Below are 22,707 nucleotides of genomic sequence, written 5' to 3'. Positions count from 1 at the left end.
GGGTCTCGACCTGTTTCTCGGTCGTCTTTAACACCACCTCGACACTTTTCTAGTCACTTTCTGCCTTGGTCAGTTGAGTGGTGACCTCTTGCAGCTTTTTCTCTGACACCTCAAGGGTTTTCTGAGTGTTGCTGCGCCTTATCTCCTCACTCCTTAAGGCTTTGTAGGAACCAATAGCAATCTCTTCAGCCCTATGAGCAAATTGTAGATAATTTCAACACCTAGTATAAGTTTAAAGCTCAGGGTTTTCTATTCAGGAGCTAAGACTTTAAGCTCTTTCTCTTTGGGTTTTGTTGGAGCTATGGAATGGAAAATAATGAGCCTAGGGAGCTCTATCCTAGTTCCTTGTGTCCAAGAGTTGGCAAAGGAAACATCAAGCACAGTCCCACCACATTATATGCATTTCCCGTATGAGCCTCCCATCAAATCCGACACCACTTCTTTACCCCAAGTCCCAGTCATCGACATGCAAAGGTTATTTTCCACAAAATTTAGGGACTCAGAGTTGGATGAGTTACACCATGCAAGCAAGGAATGGGGTTACTTCCAGGTTATCCTCTCTCTCTCTCTCTCTCTCTCTCTCTCTCTCTAATAAGAATATTTAGGAGTGAAAAAATTGTACTTGTTTACATTCTATGTGTAGTAGTTACTTATAGAATATGAAGAATCCTGATCAAAATAATTGGTGGTTAGGGGCGAGTGAAAAAATTGTACTTGTTTACATTCTATGTGTAGCAGTTACTTATAGAATCTGAAGAATCCCGATCAAAATAATTGGTGGTTAAGGGAGAGAGAGAGAGAGAGAGAGAGAGAGAGAGAGAGAGAGAGAGATAATTTGGTGAAGAAACATGACAAAGTTTCCTTCAATCATTTCAATGGCGGAGCCATTAAGAGCACTAGCATTTGGGGATGTAAAAAAAAAAAAAAACACCTATTTTGCATCCTCAAACACCACTTTATCTATTTTACCAACTCATTTCACAAGTTACCCTACATCTCCGTTCTTATTTTTACATACAACCTAATAAAATAATATTAAAAAAACTCATTTTTCTCTCTCTTCTCCCATCTCTCTCTTTCCTCTGTCTCTATCTCTCCAGCAACCACCACATGAGAAAGATGAGCTTAGCTACCTACCACCCCACCACCACACACACCCCAGCAACCACCAACAAAAAAACAAAAACAAAAACAAAAACCAGAACCAGCAACCCTACAAACCCACCACCGTTGCACCATTCAGCCATCCACCACCACCTCTAACACACAAAAACCCACAAATCCACCACCATTAAACCCATAAATCCACCATAAACCACCAACAACAACAACCAAAGCAACCCCAAAATCCATTAAACCCACACCACCATCAACACAAGCAAAACCACAACAATCAACCTACTACCACCAATCACCAAACCAATCTAAAAGAAACCCAACCAGCAACCCCACGGACCCACCACCATTGCACCATTCAACCACCCACCGCCACCTCCAACACACAAAACCCACAAATCCACCGCTACTAAACCCATAAATCCACCATAAGCCACCACCAACAAGCAAAACAACCCCAAAACCCATTAATCCCACACCACCATCAACACAACCAAAACCACCAACATCAACCCACTACCATCAATCACCAAACTCATTTCAAAAATAGAAAAAAAAAACCCATCAATGAGCAAACCCACCACCACCACTAATCTACACAAACCCGAACTCAATCCATAGACCCAAACCTTGCAACCTAACCATGGACCCAAACCATGCTTAGCACCACTGATCTACACCTGTATGAGTGATAGAGCAAGGTTTGGTCTGAGAGAGGGAGAAAGGGAGAGAATAATGGCGAGAGAGAGAGAGAGAGAGAGAGAGAGAGAGACTGAGGAAAGAGAAATTATTATTTATTTATTTGGAGAGAGTGTGTGAGAATAAAATATTATTTTTTGTTTTACATCCAAAGCTACAATAGGTTTTATATTTAAGAACCCATTGTTCAGAGTTCGTAAATTTTTTTAGAAATACATACCCAGATGAAGTGGGTGTTTTGGATTGTTTGTGGGCAAAATAGCAACTAGGAGGTTTTTACACCTCCCCCCCCCCCCTCTTCCCCTAATGCTAATGCTCTAAGGGGCTAGCTCCCTAAAGCCCATTACTTTTTTAGTATGTATATTAGGTGGCTCCTTCAAAAATAGAATTACACACAAACACACACACACACACACACACACACAAATTGTATCATTAAAATTTCTTTAATAATGGTTTATTACTCATAATCTTATTCCAACTTGTCGAGGGTCTTGTAGTTGAATTAGTACATTCAAATTCATGTGTTTGGGAGTTTAAGGGAAAAAGGACTTGAGCTGCAGGGTTATCTTAACTCTCCAACCAGTTAAAATATTAAAAATTGGTCAATTTTATTTTACACTTCGCTTTTGATCAAAGATAAGTAACAAGTGTAATATTTTTCTAAATGTTTACACATATTTGTGGACACTTTTTGTTATATGTCTATTTGCTTATAAAATACTTCATTTGCATGCTGAAAATGTTTATAATTTTTTTACATTGGTATCTTTATATTATTTTTTTCGAACACGTACGGGTGTCCAAAGATATTTGAGAATATAACTAATCCCCAAGTATGTGTAGTCCTCCATCTCATATACATCAGGTAATTACAAATAAGAATCCTTCGAAGTTGAACATGTTGGCTAGGAGTGTTGGACTCAGAACCTCATGGATATTATAAGGTCTTAAGAACCACTAGACCAACCTTATGTGATCATTTACACTACTATATACATTTGGTTCCTTCAAAGATAAATTTTTGGCTGTGTCACTGAATCCTTTATACAATTTATAAGATGATCACACACATGTATTATCATATGATTAAATCATTTAAACAAGTCACATGAGTATAACTAGACCATGTAACTAAAAATACACTAGGATGATTTTTCAAAATTTCCACCTAATAAATTGGAGGAACTTTTTTCAGAACCAATTTGTATGAAAATTCCGCCAGACAAAAGAGTGGTCTATATCGGTTAAGATTAGAAAATAATTTTCTTATAAAGATAATTTGGCATTCTATAATGTTTTTTCTATCATATAGAAAACTATTTTAAATATACATTATGTTTTTTAAGTTTAAAAAAAAATGGAAATATGTTGCGTAGTTAATAAATCATGGGGTGGACACTTCATTGATGGAGAAGGTGAAAGTAGGCATGAAAGAATTCTATAATCTGCCGATGGAAGAGAAGAAGAAATTATGGCAACTACCAGGAAAGTTAGAGGAGTTTGGGCAAGCCTTTGTCGTGTCCAATGAGCAGAAACTTGATTGGGGAGACATGTTCTACATAAGCACGCTTCCAATCCATTTGAGAAACTTGTTCCTCAAGATCCCTCTCCCATTCAGGTCTCTCTCTCTCTCTCTCTCTCTCAATAATTGGTATTTCTTTTATTTTATTTTTATAATTTTGTTTGGCTAAATTGTATGCACAATATAATGAAATGAAAAGATCACAGCCAAACATAGGACAATGATAAAAAATAAAAAATAAAAAATAAAGGAAATATATGGTGAATTGGTGATGTTTTAAGCTTTTTTCCATTTTCAAGAATTTATTTTTAAGAAAGAAAACAAAACAGTTTTCCTCAATCAAAACAAAATTTTGGATGGATTGTAACCTAAACCTTCCAAATCTATATGCTATTTAAGATTAGAGATCAGTCCTATCCTGATCCAGTAAGGTTGAGAACTAATCTGAATCATGTACTTATAATTTGGTCACTGAGCGAATAAAAAAGAAAGGCCACCAATAAAAGAATATGCTGCCTAGTGGCTAACAAAGAGAAGAAAAAATAATTTAGTTAGACAATGGGGGAATATGATAGTCTTTCAGTTGAAAAATAAACATTCACACTCATGACAAGTAGGCTTTAGTGTTGTCCTCTCAGAAGAACGCAATAGTAAGTAAGAACTCTAAGAATCTATTTTTTAGGTAACACCAACTCCTTTTCTAGATTTGTTTACTCAAAGCTTGTTAAGAGTTTAGATCCCGGTTGATAGAATTAACAAATTTTAAACCCAAGTTGTTAATTAGATCTATTATGAATAATCTTTGTTCATACAAACAAATATTAATATCATCTCAATATCATGCACAACAGAATAGTAAATAAGACAAGATATGATGATCTAAGAAAACCAATTAAACAAACTAGTTTCACAATAAAAAACTTGGGGGGAAACCTTCCTAAAAAGAAATCCACTATAATATAGAGAAATTTCAGATCTAGTACAAAACTTTTGTCCCTATACTATACAATCTCAGGAAATAAACTTACAACAGAAACCTTCTATCACTTTAGAACCTCTGAGCTCTCCAATATATGAACGCTCCATCCACAATCACAATTGGAACCTCCAACTGACTTCAAGAACATCTTGAAGGTTTTCCTCATAGTAGCACGTCTATAGTTGTTACTATGACTTCAGCTACTTCACTAATAAAATCTTCAAATATACTTTAAAACTTTTTAGTTTGGTGAAATAGAGAAAAGTTAGTTACAAAACCCTAGCTGCATAAACAGAGTATTTTTCTCTCTAAAAAAACTTCTAATAGATGGCTTATGATATCCTTTAAATACCAGTTCAAACGGATCTCAATTCGAGCTTCAAACGAATAAGTTATGGGCTTTTTTGCATTGCTGATTTTTGCTGATCTATGAAGCTTGATAAATCAAGCTGCTATCGAGAACAAAATCTCGATAGATTGAGCTGCTATCAAGTTTCTATCAAGGAGACAGTAAGTTTCTAGCTTCTATCTAGCTGCGATTTGAAATTGTGTTTTTATTGAGCTTTTCTTGAGCAAACTTTGTGTCTTCAACTTGGTCTTCAATTATAACTTTAAGACACATTAAAACTTAATAAAAGACGCATAATTTGGCATGGTTGACAATACCAAAACACAAGACCCTAACAATCTCCCCCTTTGTCAATCTATGACAAAACCTCAAGTACAAAAGTAAGCTCAATACAATAATAACCTAAATATAATAAATGAACCCATATTCAAATACACTAGCCTATCTAAAAACAATGAGAAACCATAGCACAAACTAGGATTGACTGTTTTGATTGGCTTCATACTTGTCTTTCCTGAAAGCATTTAACAAACATGTTATGCAAGCCATATGGAAAACAATGACAGATAATAAACAAGTAGATTGTGTTTTGTCACAAGATATGCCAATTACATAAAAATATGAACCTAACAATCTCCTCCTTTGGCAATCCGTGACAAAACCACAAAAGTACATTGAATGTCCTAGAATATATTCTACTCAAGATTACAAAATAAGCCTAGTCTAAAATATCTGAACCTTGGAAGTTGCTACAAGAAGACAACTTAGAATCTTGACTTGGCTTTATGTTGTCTTTCCTGAAAAGCACTAAACAAGACTCATCAAGGTACCATGTGAAAAACAATGACAAGTTAAATAAACAAGAAACATGTGTATAAAGTGAGAAAAGAAACAACACATGTGAGATAAAGAGTGAAACACATGTATCATCATCATATATAGAAGCAACACATGATACATGTAAATGGTTACAAAACCAAAAGATACACAACACAAAATATATCAATATCAAAGTGTATCAAACTAACTCTCCCCCTAAGTTAGTTACATCAAAAAACTTTTTTTCCCTTTAACATGAAGTTCTCCCCCTAAACCTATTACTTGCCCTGAGGAATGACATTCAAGTATCAAATTTCTCCTCCTTTTTGACACAATTGTCAAAGGGTATAGAAAGAGCCAAAAAAAAAAAAAACCTTGATTGACATATAGGGAACAAGGAAAATAAAGAACCATAGCCCTACAAGAAGAACACGACAACAAGATGCTATGGACACAGAGGGAATAAAAAAAAAATGCAAAACTCAAAACTCCAAGTCTTTTTAAAGCAAAAACTCAAATTTTTGTTTTTTTTTGAAAAAAATACTCACACTAGTACAAGGGTAACTTTAAATGGCCAAATCTCATTGTACCTATACATTGTATCAAGAGTAACAAAGAATTGCGTGTTGTGTATGAAACCTTTGCAAGGAAGCATAAGTTTCTCATCATATGAACATAATGATATAAGAGAATCAAGAACATTCACACACAATCATAACCGTTTGATGGGAACCATCACCTTTAAGGTACATCATATAACTTTCACATCTCCTAAAAACACGCTTGCAACCATATATAAAAGCATTTTGATTCTTTTTGTTTTTCATGTTCTTTGCATAATTTTCTTTTAAGTAAAAAATGATATAACATGCATGGGTATATAAGAGAGAAAAGAATTACCCAATTATGTAAGCAAAACATCTTGTTTTTGCTGTGTAAATACTACACCTTACCAAACACGGCTTTTATAAATTGCACATAGATGCTTTCTCTTAAGATTTTTTAGTCATTCCCATAAAAAAAAGTGATAAAAATATGAATGATGAAAGATTAACCAAATCATACAAATCACATAAACCAGCCACAAAGCTCACATTGCTTAGTTGTGCATGAAGATGCTCATCTAAGTTACAAGAGATACAAAGTAAAGAAACCTTGATTCTTGGCCATCCAAAAGTACACAAGTACCAGTATACACAAACACATACTGTTTTTATATTTGTTAGGTTCTAAGTACTTAGGAACTAATGTATTAGAACTCTAATGTGTATTGTTGGTAAACCATGATCAAAACAGGTGTTTAGTCTTGTTTTAGACTTGCTCAAAGTATGTCATTCATGTAAAGTTGGAATCGAGTTAACTGCAGAAGTTAATGTGCATTTTTGCCTGACTCGTTCGATCGAGAATTAGACTCGACTGATCAAAAGTCGTGCAGATTGTTTTTTCTGTAGAATTTCCAACTTAACCCTAAGCCCATATGACGTGCAGGGTTTTATGTTTTGCCCTAAGTATAAAAGGAAAACCCTAGCCACGTTTTTAAGGTTGCTAATATTGTTGTTTGTGTAAATCTCTTGTGAGATCTGAGAGGTGCTTGTCTTCACACAAGCTTAGGATTATCAAGAATGAGATTTCTTCAAGAACTTGATGATCATTCAGTTGCTGCCATAAGAGTTTAACGATACACAAGCGGGAGTGCTTGTACTTGCTGGAGAATCCAAGAAAGAAGGAGTCCATGGTCTCGGAGCTTGCACATGGTTGTGTTAGTAAGTTTCTACTGGTGGATAGCAATAGTATGTTAGTGGTCTAAGTCACTATTGTACAACTTCAATTCTTTCATAATGGATTCAGGTTTACCTTGAGGATAGTTAGGTTAAATCCTCCCCAGGTTTTTTACCTATTTTGTTTTCCTAGGTCATCATATCTTTGTGTTTTTATATTCCGCACTTTACATTGATATGATTATATGATTGTGTTAACCTAGATCTGGAATTTGGACTAAGTAATAACTTGGCTTGTTAACTAGGTTAATCCAATTGTGTTTTAAGGGGTCTAAATAACTCTACAAGTGGTATCAGAGTGGGTAGCTCTTGTGTGTAGATCTTTTGATCTCTAAGCTGATCCTTGACCCTTGCTGTCATGGAACACGGACACTCTCTTGTTATTCCTCCTCACTTTGATGGGAATAATTATGCTTATTGGAAAGTTAGGATGAAAACTTTCCTGAAATCCATTGATGAGAGAGTCTGGATCTCCGTTGAATACGGATGGGAGAAGCCCACTACTCCTGTGAGTAAGTGGCAAACTTCTCAGAAAGAAGCAGCAGCCTTCAATAGCAAAGCTATGAATGCTATCTTTAATGTTGTTTCTATGGAGGAATTTAAGAGAATCTCTAATGTTGAGGTTGCTCACACTGCTTGGAATATCCTCCAGACTGTGCATGAAGGCACAAAGGCAGTTAAGATCAATAAATTGCAACAATTAACAACTAGATTTGAAAGTATTAGGATGTTTGATGATGAATCTTTTGATGAATTCTATACTAAACTAAATGACATTGTTAATTCTGCATACAACTTAGGTGAAATCTATGATCAACCTAAAATTGTTAGAAAGATTCTTAGATCTTTAACTGAAGATTTTAGACCCAAAGTGACTGCCATCACTGAGAGCAAGGATGTGAACTCCATCCCTGTTGATGAACTTGTAGGATCTCTTCAATCCTATGAGTTGGACCTACTTAAAACTAGCAAATCCAAATCAATGGCTCTTAAGTCTGTTGATGATGTTGATGTTAATGGATTTGATGATGAACCTTCTGCTACAGTGATTGCTTATCTTGCTGAGAACTTTAGGAATGTCCTTAGAAATAGTAACAGAAGAGCAAAAGGTAAAAACACTAATAGACCTAGAAATTTTAGGAAGCATGATCCCACTAAGGTTAACAAAATTAATAAACCTAGAGATAAAGTAGGTTAATCTTCAAATAATTCTATGAGTCCTCAATGTTTTGGATGTCAAGAGTATAGTCATATGAAATCTGAATGTCCAACATTCTTGAGGTCTAAGGGTAAGGCTATGGCTGTAACCCTTAGTGATGATGAAGTTTCTGATGATGAGTCTGGTTGTGACGAGGATGGAAACTTCATTGCTTTCACTGCTACTGTTGTAGTCAATGAAAGTGTGACTGTTGAAGAGAACCCGTCTGATGGGGAACTCTCTGAGGATGTAGATCTTCAAGAAGCCTACAATAAATTTTGCAAAGTTGCTGCAAAGGATGCCATGAGTGTTGAATTAGGCTTAAAGAAAATTGCATCTCTTGAGCTTGATAAGAAAATTTTGCTTGTGAATTTGTTTGATACTACTGAACTTTTGAATAATGTGAAGACTGAGAATATGCTTTTGCTTGATAAAGTTAAATCTTTGGAACATGAACTATCTGTTACTAGAGAACAAACTAATAGGTCTGCTAGTTCCAAACTTGATCAGATGTTGAGTGTTCAAAAGTCTCCTTCCGACAAAACTGGTTTAGGTTTTGTAGAAAGCATCAATGTGTCTGCACCTAATTCCACAATCTTTGTTCCTTCATCTTCTTCTGAACCCCCCGTGAGTGAGGTTGTGAGTGAGGTTGTCAAACCCATAGAAGTTTCACCTCTCAAGAAGATTAGGGTTGATTTGAAAGAATCTAAACTTAAGGAGTCTACCCTTTCTAAGAACAAGTCACATGATAAGCCTGCATGGGTTTGTCATTTTTGTGGAAAGTCTAGGCACATTCGTCCAAACTGTTACAAGCTTCAAACTGCTAAGAGAGCAAACAAACCGAAAGTACCTGTGTCTCAAGCATAAGATCCTATGGTACTTATTGGTAAGTTGGTAAAGGCTCTAAACCTTTATTCCAATTCTGGAGTTGAAAATCATTCTAATATGAATAAGAACTCTAATGCTCAAGGTGCATCTAGAAGACTTTGGATGCAAAAGGCTCAATCTAAGTGAGTTTTTCTGACATGGTCCTTGTGCTTCATTGCTCTACTCTTTGTGACCATTTTTTTTTATGTTCTTTTTTTTTCTAGGATTTGCATTTCATAACATTCATGCCTTTCATTCTAGGATTTTTTTTTGTTATTTTTATAAAAAAAAAGGGAAGCAAAATGTGTTTTGCATTTATTTACTTGGTTTTGAAAACAAGGTTGGTCAATGTATTTTCACATAACATGTTTATGTACCTTGTTTAGCTTGGATGAGCTTATTCTATTACACTTTACTAGTTTGAGCTTTGTAGTGCATGTTACGTGGGAAGATGTTTGTAGTTTTTGACTACTTAGTCATGATCTTGAAGTCACATGTCTTTGACTGTCAGACTTGAACCCTTTGAGAAAGACATAAATAACCATCTCACCACTATTCACTAGCCAATCATAAACACCTTAGTGCATATCGTAAGATTTTGTGCTCGAGAAAGTGTAGCACATGCACAAAAAGAGCATAAGGTGTAGTCTCAGTTAAATGCTTAAAATTGGTGTGTACATTATTGGACTTAATGCTAACTCAAATAAATAAAATTGGTGTGTACATTATGAGGCAAAATCAAGAAACTTACATGATTGCAAGCTTGTGATTTAGGAGATGTGGGAGTTATATGATGTAACTCTTTAGGTGATAGTCTCTTTCAAATTCTTTGTGATGAATTTTGTAGACTTTGTGGTTGATTTCCACTTGCATATCACCTCACATGTATATCAAGTTTTTGCTAGTTGCACACACTACACAAGTTACTCTTTGCTAAACTTTGTACATGTTATTGTGTGCGTTTTTGGTCTGACCAACCAAGTTTGAAAGTGCCTTGAGTTTTATGCAAAATAGATTTGATGCTTGAGAATTCAAAGAAAATGTTTGAAAATCTTAATTTTGGAAAAACAGAGTTCAAAACAAGTGTTTTTGAAAAACATTTCATCTCATACTCATGCATTTTATTCATAACATTCAATGCTTTGAGGAGTTTTTGCATCAAATTGCTTTATTTTTTCAAAAGCTGGGTTTTCCAGAATTTCGACCGATCGAACTTGTTTTTCGATCGATCGAAATTGCGATTAATTTTTTGGTCAACCTCTGTCTATTTCGATCAGTGCTCGATAGGTTTTCGATTAGTCGAAGAATTTTCGACCGATCGAATCTGTTTTTCGAATGATCGAAAATCATGTAAGGACTTTTTTAAAAGGATTTTTTTCACGTGTTCTTTTAACTTTTCAAAAGTTTTTCAACTTTTTCTCTCTCTAAACGATCCGATCAAGGCTCCAATCCAAATTTTTGTCGTTTTCCTCCGTTCTTTTTGCAAGTTTTTTCTCTCCCAAGGCCAGTAAGACCTTTATACCCTTTCTTTTGCATTTTATTTCATGTTTCATGCATATATTCATGCATTTAAGGGAGATTTTCGGACTTAAGCATATTTTGGGGTTTTTGATGATTCAGACCATATTTTCTAAAATTGATCAATGGATTTTTGTGTTACAATGTTATCATCATGATCTATGGTGTTTAATTTGATCAAATTGGTGTTTTGTGAAGAATTGAAAATTCTAGGTCTTGTATTTTATCCAAATTGGGGATTTTGTTCAAATTGAGTTTGATTGATGAAATTGGCTTGTTGGTTTGATCTATTTGATCATTATAAACTGTTATCTAACTTGTGTGATGATCAATTGGTCAATTGAGTAAAATTTCTACAAGTGGTTTTTCAAAATTTTGGAGTTTATGTTTTAAACTCTATGCTCAAGCCAATTTTGTGACCTTAAACTTAAAAATTGAACTTATTGTCACTGCATTAGAGCATGCATCATGACATTTATCTGTTCACGCATCAAATAGATTTTATTTTTATTTTTGTTGTGCTAACTTGCAATCTGCCCTTGTGTTTTGTGTTGTTCTTTCTCTTGTGTCTCTGTCTCTACTTTAGCACCATGCCTAGGAAGACTAGAGCCAATAGGTCATCCACCTCTACTTCTGAACCTTCCTTTGAGAGTGATAGATTCTTGAGTGCGAAGCACCAAGAGACCTTTGAGACCCTAAACCTTAAGAGAAAGATTTGGGTTGAGCGTAGGGTTCTGTTAGATGAGCTTGATCCTGCCATTAAGGCTAACTTTGAGCATCGAGGCCGGTTGTCTCTTCTAGATTTTGATTCCCCGTCTCCAGCCATCTTGATTAGAGAGTTCTATTGGAACCTCTCTATTCACCCCTATGATTCCGGCACTCTTGTGAGGAGTTAGATTCGTGGTGATGAGTACACCATTACCCCTTCTGTAATGGCTGATGCTCTTGGGGTGCCTCTTGTTCAGCAGCTTGTTTACCTCAATGATGTGTCTCTTCCCCTAGACGACATCATGTCATACATCACTGGTACTTTTATCCGGTAGGGTTCTGATCCTCGGATCACTTCTGCTGAGCTCACTGAGTCTACCTATCTTATCTTTAGGATAGCGTGTCATTTCTTGTGACCTATTTCGCATCTGCACACCATTCCTTTAGAGCGATGTGCATTTTTGTATGCTCTAGTTACGGATGCTCCTATTAGTTTTCCTCATCTGTTTCTTCGTTCCTTAAACGAAGTTTATAAGAGTTCCTCTACGGTTCATGCTCTTTTTCATCCTATTTTCGTTCATAGGATTTTGTTGTTTTTAGGTTTGTCTGACTTCCCTGCTTCTGAGCCCATACATGTTATTGCTCCCATAGGTGCAACCTTTCTTAGGCAGAGAGCTGCTCAGATGAGAGAGCGCTCTAAACGTCCTAGAGTTGAGCCTTCTGGTACCACACCTCCTTCTTCTTCTACAGGTATTCCTTCTGGTGAGGAGTCTGCTGATCCTATAGGTGATGTTGCTGCTGCTGTCCCTCTACCATCAACTTTGGATGACTTTGACAATTTGTCGTACTTTGGAGTCTGTCGTGACCGTTCAGGTGGCTCATGGTCAGATTTTGGTGGACATCCTTGATGAAATTCGTGTTGTGTGAGCGAATTTGGCGCTTCTTAGACGTTCGTCTTCACCACCTCCTTTTGATGATGGTTTCTGATTTTCCTTTTGGCATTCCGTCACAAAAGGGGGAGTAGATTAGATTGTATCTAGTCAGGGGGAGTTTTGGATGAGAGATTTTTTTGTGAGCCTGTGGAGATTAGATTGTATCTAGGTGCTTCACTTTGTATTTTTTTTCACTTTGTATTTACTTTTTTGGCTCTTGATGTATTCTTGTTAGGGGGAGATACATTCATTTTTTATATATGTTTCTTGTTTCACTGCTTATTGACTTATGTCTATGAGTTTTTCATTGATATATGTCTTTATTTTATGTTTTGTGAATTCAAGATTTTATTTTATTTACTTGTATTTTCCACACATATGTTTATACGTTTTGTTTAGTGTTTCAGGAAATATACATGTCGATTCAATTTGAGCTGCTCTCTATACTTGCAACTGATGGATAGTAGTTAGGATTGGTTTTGTTATAATGGGCATTTTTTTGTAAAGGGTTTTTCTTTGTAAACTTTGAGCTGTTAGTTGTGTTTTGTCACGAATTGCCAAAGGGGGAGTTTGTTAGGTTCTAAGTACTTAGGAACTAATGTATTAGAACTCTAATGTGTATTGTTGGCAAACCATGATCAAAACAAGTGTTTAGTCTTGTTTTAGACTTGCTCAAAGTATGCCATTCATGTAAAGTTGGAATCGAGTTAACTGCAAAAGTTACTGTGCATTTCTGCCTGACTCGATTGATTGAGAATTAGACTCGACCGATCGAAAGTTGTGCAGATTGTTTTTTCTATAGAATTTCCAACTCAGCCCTAAGCCCATATGACGTGCAGAGTTTTATGTTTTGCCCTAGGTATGAAAGGCAAACCCTAGCCACATTTTTAAGGTTGCTCATATTGCTGTTTGTGTGAATCTCTTGTGAGATTTGAGAGTTGCTTGCCTTCACATAAGCTTAGGATTATCAAGAAGGAGATTTCTTCAAGAACTTGATGATCATTCAGTTGCTGCCATAAGAGCTTAACGATACACAAGCGGGAGTGCTGATACTTGCTGGAGAATCCAAGAAAGAAGGAGTCCGTGGTCTCGGAGCTTGCACGTGGTCGTGTCAGTAAGTTTCTACTGGTGGATAGCAATAGGATGTTAGTGGTCTAAGTCGCTATTATACAACTTCGATTCTTTCATAGTGGATTCAGGTTTACCTTGAGGATAGCTAGGTTAAATCCTCCCCAGGTTTTTTACCGGTTTGGTTTTCCTGGATCATCATATATTTGTGTTTTTATATTCTGCACTTTACATTGATATGATTATATGATTGTGTTAACCTAGATCTAAGATTTGGACTAAGTAATAACTTGGCTTGTTAACTAGGTTAATCCAATTGTGTTTTAAGGGGTCTAAATAACTCTACAATATTTTTCAAAGATATTCATTTTTTTATTTTTCTTTTCTTGAAAGAAATAAAATAAATAAATGCAATGCATAAAAGCATGATTCCAAAAACAGATAAGAAATCAAGTATAAAAGTCCTACTTTAGATAGAAAGAATTAATGAGAGGACCAAATAAAGACAATTAAGTCTAAGGATCCCTCGTCACCCACACAGCACGAGTCTTTAGCCGTGAAGATGAAAAGGCACGTGTCCTAGTATGACTACTAAAGGACATAAAGGAAATAAAATTCCCTTTCAATTGAGTTAAAAAACTCAAAGCTTTTAATAACTCACTAAGAATAGGTACAAAGCCTTTAGACAAAGGATGAGACCTATTAGACACGCCCTTATGAGGGAACAACTTGAAGCAATTAGGGTGAGTGTGACTGGAAGCACCATAATGGTGACAAACATGAGTAGTTTTAAAACTACTAGGCTTCCTAGAAGGAGGTCTAACCTTGGAGGTTGACAGAGACTTTAACTTAGGACAATTTGGCCTAATATAACCAATAATATGACAATGATGACAAGTGGAGACAAATTCGAATCTTTTATTCAACCTTGGAGGAGTTTTTGTCATTGGTTTGAAAACATTAGTGTTAACATCAGATTTTTTACCTATCCCAGCAATATTAGCCTTCAACTCTTCATTATTCCTTTTAGTTGGAGGAATATAAAAGTCTTTTTCTTTTGAGCTAGGCTCAACAAGTTCAGCACTAATTAATTTTTCAACTTCAGTTTTAGATTCAACTAGTTGCCTTCCAAACTCTTAATTTTGTCCGCCTGAGATGAAAATTGATTATTTTAATTTCTCATTCAAATTATTCGCTTCATCCAATTTTGTAATCAATTCATCTTTTTCAAGTTTGATTGTTTTAACTTTAGCTTTTAATTTTGTAGAACTTTTAAGAGATTTCAAAAAAAATTTATAAAGCTTACAATAGGCATCTTGAATATCATCATCATCATCATTCAACACAAGATCATGCAAATCAAAACAATCAAGAGTTTCCATGACAACGGGGCCAATGGATCACACAACAGAGATTAAAACCTAATCAAAGTGTGCCCGTTGTGATACCACTTGTCAAGAAATTTAGACCCCGATTGATAGAATTAACAAATTTTAAACCCAATTTGTTAATTAGATTTATTATGAATTATCCTTGTTCAAACAAAAAAAAATCAATATCATGCACAATGGAATAATAAATAAGACAAGATATGATGACCCAGGAAAACCAATAAAACAAACTAGTTTCACAGCAAAAAACCTAGGGGGAAACCTTCCCAAAAAACAATCAACTATAATAAAGAAAAGTTTCAGATCTAGTACAAAACATTTGTCCCTAGACTCTACAATCCCAGTAGATGAACTTACAGCAAAAATCTTCTACTGCTTCAGAACATCTGAACTCTCCAATATGTGAACGCTCCACCCACAATCACAATTGGAACCTCCAACTGAATTCAAGAACCTCTTGAAGGTTTTCCTCATAGTAGCATGTCTGTGGTGGTTTCTATGACTTCCACTTCTTCACCAATGGAATTTTCAGATCTACTTTGAAACTCTTTGGTTTGGTGAAATAGAGAAAACTTGGTTACAAAATCGTAGCTGCATAAACGAAATATTTCTCTCTCTGAAAAAAAAAAAAAAACTTCTAATAGATGGCTTATGATGTCTTTTAAATACCGATTCAAACAGATCTCAATTCGGGCTTCAAACGAATAAGTTATGAAATTTTTCACGTTGTTGATTTTTGCTGATTCGCGAAGCTCAGTAGATTGAGTTACTATCGAGCTTCTATCAAGGAGACAATAAGTTTCTAGCTTCTATCAAGCTGCTATCGAACTGCTATCGAGGTACATGTTGAAAGTGGGTTTTTCTTGAGCAAACTTTGTGTCTTCAACTTGATCTTCAATTACAACTTTAAGACACCTCAAAACTCAATAAAAGACACATAATTTAACATGGTTGACAATAGCAAAACACATGACCCTAACAAAGCTGATTAATGCTCTAGTGATTAAACCATCTTCCATCACATGCATGCAGAGATAACTTAGATGCTTACTCAATAGAGGTTAGAGACATTGCCAAGAAGATACTTGAACTGATGGCAAAAGCTCTAAGAATGGAACATAATGACATGAGAAACCTGTTCGAAGAAGGATATCAAGGAATGAGGATGAACTACCATCCTCCATGCCCTTAACCTAAGCTTGTGATGGGCCTCAATACTCACTCAGATAGTGCGGCCTTAACAATACTCCTCCAAATTAATGAAATGGAAGGTCTCCAGATAATGAAAGATGGAAGGTGGATTCAAGTAAAGCCTCTCCCTAATGCTTTTATTGTCAACGTTGGTGACATTTTGGAGGTAAATCCTAAATTTTCGAGTAATTAGTCAATACTTCTAGAATAATGTTTTCTCCTTTCACATAATAATAAGTCCCACTAATTACATATATAATGGGACTAGGGGCATTGGCACTTGTTGTCAAGGGGTTCAAATGAACCCCTTGACTTCAAAAGAAAAAAAAAAAAATATATATATATATATATATATATATTATTAGTTTATTTTACCCTTAAATATTTTTGCACACTCTTATCACAAATCAGTTCAGCCAAAAACAAAACAATAATTAGGCACTTAATGTATTATTTATATTAGTGATTCAAGAAAAAAAATAGTTAAGTTAGTAATTGTTTAAACATTGGATTGGTTAAGTAGACACTTAGTGTTATATTTTTATATGGTATGGATGAGTGTAGATCAATAAATACTATAGTGTTAGTGGGTTGCATTTTGTCATTTAATTTAGTTTAATATATTTTTATAAAAATAAAGACAACTACATAAAACTAAAAAAAAAATTATACAAACTTAACAAAATAAAATTGTCACACCTAGTCACTTTTTTTTTTTTTTTGGAGAGGAACACACCTAGTCACTTTGACAATAAATAATGACAACTGATAATGAACTATCATGTAACAATTTCAAAATAGAGTAAATAACAAATTACACCCCTAAAGTTTGAGGTTGTTTGGATTTTATACACCAAAGTTTCAAAACTTTGATTTTACACCCTGATGTTTAGTTCTACTAGCAATTCAACCCCTACAATTAATTTATATTGTTAAGTGACACATGTACATGTTGACATGTTTTATTTTTGCCAAATTAGCCCCAACCAAGAGCAGACCTGCATTTTAACAAGTTGCCGTTTCATCCAAAATTTAAAACATAAACCCCCTGACTTTAACATGACCCAAATGCTCTGGTCTTGTCCAGTTATAGTAGAGGCATGGTGAATGACTGATTAATTTTCATAATTCTCAATCCATGATTTATATTTTTGCCAATTCATCTCCTTTTATGAATAAATGGAATCGAGTAGATAATTTGAGAAACTAATGGAAAAAAAAAAAAAAAAAAAACAAAAACAAAACAAAACCTTTGGCTATAAATTCCATATTGCTTTTGTGTCAACAAAATTAAAATTCCACTGCAATAAAACCAAGTGGTTGCACTTTTAAAACTAACTTACAATTGCCTAGCTTTAAAAAAAAATTAATAATTAAAAACCCTTTAGCTCCTAGGAACCAAGATGGCCAGACTCAAGAATCAAAGACACAACGCACAAACCTAGCCCTTTAGCTCTTGTGAACCTAGATGGCTAGACATCCCTAACCCAACTCCTTGGTGTGAACCCTGTCAATGCCTCACGGTAGTCAACCACCCATTGCGGCGACACTCGCGCACGCTAAAGTGCATACACAGGGAGTGTATGCAGGCTCGGAGCTCAAGTGCTGTGAAAAGAATGCAAATCCTTTGTACCACATTTTGTGTACCACTCTATCTTCCACCAACCACTACTTACCATGTGTATGATTGCTTTCCATTTTAAATTTCAATTATTCTATAAGAAAAGTAAAATGTAAACATAGCAAGTAGTGATTGGTAGAACATAGAGTGGTACACAAAAATTGATACAGAAGATTTGGACTCATGTGAAAAAGGGTAGAGGGTACCTCTAGTGTGTGTGACAGAATTGAGTCAATTTTAATCAAATTACCAAAGGTAAGTGAAGTCACCACAAATCAGTGGGTTTTTTTCTAAGGTGTGATTGGTCACTTGACTCCATTTGATTTTATTACCAATCCTAGGTTAAGAAATTTTTTTTTTTCCTAATCTAATATGGACGAATAAAAAATCTTGATTCTTGAGTTCAGAAGACTGGTTACATGTGGGGAAGGTTTTAGGCACCCTCATAACGCATGTCCGTAGATAGTCCTTTGTTTTGGTAAAATCTTAATTTTTGGACATTGACAATTTAAAATGAGCTATTGGCACTAGCTTTCAGGGCTTTAACAAAACTGGGCTTTGAGGTTTGGTTTTGGAAAGGGTATGGTCTTGATCAATGCTTCCTTAGTGTGTTTGGAATCGTTGCCAAATTTCCACAACGAAAATTCAGCAGCATTTAGCCTTATTTTCGTAGCGGAAATCCGACAGTGCTTCGCCTTAGGTGCATCGTAGCACACAATACACTATTCTCACCAAGCTTTCTCTGTGAGAATACGGCAACGGAGGTGCCCCATTTTCACGGTGAAAATCCGGTAGAGTTTCACATTTGATGCGCTATGGCACACAGGCAAGGTTTCATGCTTGTGTATACGGCGTGTGCCAACATACTCATACTAAGATGAGCCGAAGCCCCTCAAAGCACCAAGCATATTGATACGTGTCGCATACACGGGAAACCAATGTCACTCAGGTGACATGATCGAGGCAATCACACTGTGATGATCACGCACACAATAGAGTGTGAATATGCACCTACAACAAGTGCCTTGAGTGCATACTTACACTACAAGATCAATAGCACTCGTGACTAGAGAGGGTCACTCTTTTAGCCGTGAGAGTCCATCATACAAAGTGCACGATCACCCACAAATAAGAACATATAGATATACATACATCATGCACAATGCTATCACATAAAGTAGCAAAGTAAAGCAAACATCGCCAACGTTTTAAGGGTATGGCCCAACAAGGTACAGGAAATATAAGTTAGACATTGCCATACCCAATGAATGTGGCCCAAGCAAAGCGCAAGAAAAATAAAGGTTACAAGGAAAGGAAATCCTAATACATGATTCTAGAGAAAAGGCTAAGAGAAAAAGAGAAAACCACTCAAGGAGGCTAGGCCTCCTAATCTATTGAACATTGCCCTTTTTGGGCTTGCGTCTTCTTGCTTACATCCTTGCCCTTTTAGCTTGCATTGTGGAAGTTGCCCCCTCGCTCCAAGCATCCTTGCTCCAAGCATGTACATGCAATGACAAAGGGTAAAAGCTAGTAGACAAGCAAAGAAACAACTAGAAAGAAAGCATGCAAAGGAAAAAACTATCAAAGAGAGCCAAATGGGGGCAAACAAGTATGTTATCAAACAAAAGGGGGTGTACTAGAAGGACAAATGTAGGTTTGGATCAGGTGTCCATAGCTCCATTAAATTGGAGTATAGACGACACATGTGCCATCAAGCAAAGTTCCTAAAAGGGACTCGAGATCTCTTGTATTAAGGACGGGTGTGAACCTACATAAGGTCATAGGAAATAGGCTTGATGACACAAACATACACAAGGACTCATGCATGAACATGTAGGCAAGCATGTGAAGATACAAAGAAACAAAGAGAGCCAAAAGGGTGGCATAAAGCAAGCAAGGCTCCACCATCGGGAAGCATGCTAACGTGTTCCACACAATTTTCAAGATATCTCAACCATTTTAACTCTGATTTTTTTCCCATTATAATTCATTGGAAAGGGAATTTAATAATCTTTGCAATGATGCTGACCCCAACCCGTTCTAACAGATGGATCAAAATTAGGGTTTTTGGTGTCTTGGGGAGTCAACCTCAGGTCAAACTTGGTCAAAATTGACAAAAATATCCAAATAGCTCGGGTTTGATGTAGAAACATGAAAAATATTATTTTAGGATGATTTTGATCAATTTTGACTTTTGGTCAACTTAAGGTTGACCGGGGCATTTTGGTCACTTTGACCTAAAATGGCACTTCAAGTGCCCCGATGCCCAAACGGGTTGCGCCACGTCAATCTAGTTGTTTCCACTATCCCCTGGTGAAAAGTTAATATTTTTAAATTTTAGGGGTCTGGCACGCAAATCTACAAACCCAAATCCTCAACTCGCATCATGAACTTAAACCACCGACTTCATCATCAAAGGCACTAGGCAACGCTGACGGTGAGTTATCTTTCTTTTATCTCCAACTCTCTTTCTCTTTTGCGGCTAAAGAAATTGTGAGGAACAAGATGAAGAATACAACCCTCTGAGGCTTTCAAACATGGGGTTTTGTCTAGGTGAGAGAGATAGACAACAAATTCAAGATGATTTTTGTGTTTTGGATTTTTCTTTCAGCCATGGGTTTTCGCATAAACTCTTTTTTTTTTTTTAATAAGCTTAGACTCTTTGTTGGCGACATAGACTTTCTTTTAAAAACATTTATTTGATATTGGTATACCCAACAACATCAACCATAAGGTCACACTGCACGATGAGGTCCTGCTCTGCAGTTTGGGAGTAGCCAATACAAGTGATTTTTTTTTTTTGGGAGCAAAAGCTGATACAAGTGATTTGGGATTTTAAAATTTGGCTGAAATATTGTAGTTTATGATTAGAGTTTTGTGATTTAGCTTTGGGCAAAGCAGTACTGCTTGGATAGTTGTCAGCGCTTAGTCTTTACTGAAACGAAACTATTTGGGGCTGATGTGATAAAAATAAAACATGTCAGCATGCACATGTGTCACTTAACAACATAAATTAACTGTGGGGGTGAATTGCTAATGAAACCAAACTTCAAGGTGTAAAATCAAAGTTCTAAAACTTTGAGCTGTAAAATCTAAACGACCCCAACTTCAAGGGTGTAATTTGCAATTTACCCTTTAAAATAGTAAAACTCATAAAAGGAAATTGTAAAATTTCATGTATTTGAGTTTTTTTTTTTTTGTATCGATAACTAATATATTCTAGTTAACTTTTTATTAAATTTTGTTTAATTTAAATTTTTTAATCAGTAATAATCCCTAAAAACAATTTCTGGAGCCGCCACTAGCTGGGACCTATATTTCATGTGAGAGTAGCATTGATTTCAACTACAAGCTCCCAATTTACGTTTCCTAATGGAAACAAGGCTGGATAAAGAGGGTTTTGAGAAGCTTTATGAGAATTTACCTTATCCCAATTGGATCATAGCAAAAAATCCGGATTTAGGAGTAGGTATTGCATTACTTTGGAAGCGGGAGGTGTCATTGGAGGTTATTAATTTTGCAGCAAATCATGTGCTAGCTAAGGTGGTAGAGGATGATGGCTTTGAATGATTTTTAACAGGTTTTTATGGTTGGCCTGAAACAGCTCGACGAGTGAAGTCATGGCAGCTGCTTGCACATTTGAAAACGTATATGGAGGGACCTTGGCTTTGTATTAATGACTTTAATGCTTTTCTCCATGCCTCGGAAAAACAAAGCAAGAGGCTGGCAAGTTCAGTACAATTGGATGCGTTTAGAGAAGCCTTGGAATTATGTCAGCTTGAAGATTTGGGTTATAGAGGCTATCCATTTATTTGGAGTAATAAGAGGCCGGGTGATGCAAATACAAAAATTCGTCTTGATCGAGATGTAGCAACAAAAGAGTGGAGGGAAAAATTTCCGTTGAGCACAGTTACCCATCTTTCTTCCCATGCTTTAGACCATTTACCTATTGTTCTTCAGACTCAGAGTTTTAATATTGTTCTTCAGACTCAGAGTTTTAATAAGCAGAGACAAAGAAGGGATAGAGGATTCAAATTTGAGGAATCATGGCTTTTGTGGGAAGATTGTGAGGAGGTGGTAAGTGAAGCATGGCAGGTGAATGGGAATGGGGAAGTGGGGTTGGCTTCAATTCAAGAGAGAATCAAGTCATGTGGAGCGGATTTGATGGCTTGGGGGACAACTAAAACAGATCCAAATGAGGAAGAAATTAAAAATTTTCAAAAACAGCTTGATGTTCTTAATGAGGCCGAAGCTACTGAGAGGACTAAAGCCGAATTTCTGGAGGTAAGTAAACGGGTGGATGATTTGTTGTTGAAACAAGTGGTTTATTGGGCTCAACAGTCTAGAATTCCCTAGCTGAAAATGGTGATAAAGATACAAAAAAATTTCACTCCAAAGCAAGCCAAAGGAGGAGGAGAAACCATATACAGGGGATTCAAAATGGAGAGGGTCAATGGGTAAAGGATATGGAGGATATAGTCAATGTGGCTACTGGATACTTTGATTATTTATTTTGTGCAGGCCTAGGTGATCGGATGGAAGAATGTCTAAACGCAGTTGATAGTAAGGTGACCCCTGAAATGCAGCAGATGTTGTCCAATGATTTTAGTGCTGAGGAAGTAGAAGTGGAGTTGTTCCAAATGGGACCAACAAAAGCTCATGGACCTGATGGTATGAATGCTCTGTTCTACCAAAAATTTTGGCATGTAGTGGGTGAAACGGTAACTATGGCTGTGTTAGATTTTTAAAATTCTGGAAATATGGTGCCTGACATCAATCATACCAATATTGTTCTTATTCCTAAAGTTAAGAACCCTGAGAAGAAGTCTGGTTTTAGACCTATTAGCTTGTGTAATGTTATATATAAAATTATATCTAAGGTCTTGGCTAATAGACTGAAGCAGGTTCTTCCCCAGATCATCTCTCTTACTTAGAGTGCCTTTGTGCA

At 36.0% G+C, this 22,707-nt stretch overlaps 1 pseudogene; it reads left to right on the top strand.

The window, feature by feature from the left end:
• The first annotated feature begins 232 nt into the window (after positions 1-232).
• LOC142635365 (protein SRG1-like) lies at positions 233-22,115 on the top strand (annotated as a pseudogene).
• Positions 22,116-22,707: the final 592 nt, after the last annotated feature.

This window comes from Castanea sativa, chromosome 5 (assembly GCF_040712315.1).
Source record: "Castanea sativa cultivar Marrone di Chiusa Pesio chromosome 5, ASM4071231v1".
Taxonomy (NCBI): Eukaryota; Viridiplantae; Streptophyta; class Magnoliopsida; order Fagales; family Fagaceae; genus Castanea; species Castanea sativa.
This window is presented reverse-complemented; position numbering and strand designations above follow the sequence as displayed.